The sequence below is a fragment of the Cryptomeria japonica genome, chromosome 3, assembly GCF_030272615.1.
Source record: "Cryptomeria japonica chromosome 3, Sugi_1.0, whole genome shotgun sequence".
In the NCBI taxonomy this organism is placed as follows: domain Eukaryota; kingdom Viridiplantae; phylum Streptophyta; class Pinopsida; order Cupressales; family Cupressaceae; genus Cryptomeria; species Cryptomeria japonica.
This window is the reverse complement of record NC_081407.1, coordinates 941,776,455-941,779,444: the sequence shown is the minus strand read 5'-3', so window position 1 is coordinate 941,779,444 and position 2,990 is coordinate 941,776,455. Positions and strand designations below refer to the sequence as shown.

At 32.2% G+C, this 2,990-nt stretch overlaps 1 long non-coding RNA gene across 1 annotated transcript; it reads left to right on the top strand.

Annotated features, from left to right (window-relative positions):
* The first annotated feature begins 270 nt into the window (after positions 1 to 270).
* LOC131072931 (uncharacterized) lies at positions 271 to 968 on the top strand. Its single transcript, XR_009112783.2, has 2 exons — positions 271 to 420; positions 620 to 968. It is a non-coding gene; the product is annotated as an uncharacterized LOC131072931 (long non-coding RNA).
* The last annotated feature ends 2,022 nt before the right edge of the window (positions 969 to 2,990 follow it).

Below are 2,990 nucleotides of genomic sequence, written 5' to 3'. Positions count from 1 at the left end.
AATGATAAAGCTATGGACTGAATTTGTAAAAGTCTCAACTTTATCTTTTAAACCATTTAGCGAATCCATTATTGCAAGCACCACCAACAAATAAAGCTATTTTTTCAATGGCTTTTTAGTCCAGCACAAAAGTAATTAAACAAAAAGCATTTGGAATATCTAATTTTACTTTACAGCATTTGCGTGGAGGAAACGCCAAAAATATATTCCTCCCCATACAATTTATTTTCAGTTGAGATCCTCTATATATTGAAAAAAAATGCCATCCAAGTATGGGCTCCTCCTAACTGGTGTGAGCTGAGCTCTGCCTATGATAATGGCCGACTTGGAGCTCACACCAGTGGAGGACTCCATACAAACTGGAATGGAGGGACCTTCATTATATTGTAACCTCATTTTCAAGCTTATCATGATGAAAGAGTGAGTGCAAAGGAGACTGGCCTTGTAATTACAGATTGGAGTAGCCTTGTATTGGCGATGTTGTATTGTATTTTTATTAACTGTGAATATGGTATTTATCTATATATTTGTTGAAAATGTGTTATGCAACCTTAAATGTTTTATTTGGTTGATATATTGTTTTTAATTTTTTTTTCTGATCGTGTGGACTCTACTATAGATAGGATTAAAAAGTTGCAGGATTTTTACGGAGCAGCCTTGTTCAGCAACAGGATGACATTCAACAAAGCTAGCTGCTGGGCCTGGCAAACAAACAAAAAAAAAGAAATATGTAAATATGGGCTGGATAATTTGCTGTAAAACTTTGTTCAAGCAGATTGTTAGATCTTTCTTAGCGTGTCGCTTAAAAGGCAGCCCTGTCTAATGTTTGTCTGCTATAGATGGCGATAGGATTTTGACAGAGCAGCCTTGTTCAGTAGGGGAAGGAGATTCTTAGGTATTTTATAGATTTTCTTACAATTTTTTGTATCATTTTTATAAATTTTGTATATAAATATTTTTTCCATTAATTGTTGGTTTGATTATTTACATTTCATTTAACATAACAAAAGTTTTTTATTTCTAAATAAAAGCTATGAGCTTATATTTGTATTGGAGAATAAACCAGTTACAATTGTGTATAATATTTTCACGAGTAAAAGTATGATTTAATCAGAGATTTACAGCCTATAGGAATAACAATGATAATTATAGATATTTGAACAAAAATAGGTTGAAACGGTCCAGAGATAAATTCTAATATAAGCATGTGAGTCCAGTTATAGAGATCCCAAAATCTAGACTGGAGTATTGATACTCAAATGAACCCTGAACACCTGAGACATCATCCTCAATTTCCATTGTGGCTATACGTTGACAAGGATAAGGCAAATGAACTTTGTGGTTGAGGAAGAGAATGAATACATCTGTCAAAGAATGCATCACCCACATCTGTTTTGTGAGCTTTTAACAGCACCCTTTCATCTTGATTGAAGAGGGCTCTTTTCAGGGCAATATAAAATGCAAGGAAGCCCGTTTTCTTCTTTAGATTAGAATGCTTGAAGAGTCCACTTACGTCTACATTGCCAGAGTGAAGATTGTAATCCGTTATTGTACTGTGAAAAGTCATACCTGGAATGAGGGAGTCTTTGACATAGTTAGCTGCCAACTAACATATAAGGTCCATGTTGTTCCAGGATGCATGCAAATTACATGACAAAATATCTAAAGATATTAGTTTTAATGATATTGATGATTTTGTCAAGCTCTTGGTATGGATGATGTTGATATGTGTGAATATGTTTTTTTATTTTAGAGGTAATATGGTGGATGTATGTATTAAATAATAGAAAAAGTTTAAATTTTGTTAGTGACCTTAATGTTTGTGGTGGGTTTGGAGCTCTAAAGTACTTACCTCCTTTTGTTTTGGTGGCAGATTTATAGTTTAATGTTTATCTATTTTGAGTTTTTGGTGTCATATTTCATATGAGACTCTAGTAGATGAACTCCAAATTTTGTTTTATATAGTGACTCAAAGGAGATCATACCATGATCTTAGTCATTAGAAATGTTGTTTGTTCTAGATACTTTTTTCTATTGATTGATTAATCTTTAACAAAATTTAGATTTACTAAAATTTAAATTTTTGTCAAATTTTTGTCAAGTTCGATAATTATTTTAAATACTAGTAAAACAAATGTATCAAATTCTTTTTATTGTTGGGTATATAAGTTTAAAAATTCATTTGACAATTAAGATGTGTGAACATGGATCAATTCCATATAAATATAAATTGACACTCAATTCCTTAATTTATATTATCCTATCTCTAGTGGAGGTTCCATAATTGCTTAATATAGAGCTTGCCATTATGAACATGAAGCCGATAGAGTTTATCTTTTATAGAGTCTTCTAAATAGATGTGGTGGCCTAGAAAAATATGAAGGAGAGTCTATTTACATGTATGGAAAAATGGATTTGAGTTGAGAGAAAAAAAATTTAGAGTGTATTTATTGACATATTTGCCTAATGTGGGAGGTACAATATTCGAAGGATTATTATTAAAGATGATCAATAGAGATGGAGTTTCATTAATTGAAGAAATATGTAATTATTTTAGCCATACTTTGTTTATGTTTGGTAATCAATCCTTGAAATCATCTTGTATTTTAGGAACTTCAAATGGTGGGATGAGTTTACTTATGTTGTTGTTATGGATAATTATTATTCGGTCTCAAATTCTAAGTAGGGAAAAAAGTCATATAAGAACATTGTCAAATTAAGAATTCAATAAAACATTCATATGGGGTTTCACCCTTAACCCGAAGGGTTGGTAAGGTTATGCTAAGGCTTTGGGTTCTTCCTATGTATGTCCAAGCTTCAACTCTTGCAAACTGGGTTTTCTAGTTGTTACCCTATTCAATCCTATCTACAGTCTAAGGGGTTTATAGGGGGCTCGCCTTGTCTTGAACTAACCTACAAATTGCTTTCCTACCCCTATTGATTCCCCCTTGTAAAAAAATAAAAATAAAACATCCATATGGGACTTATTG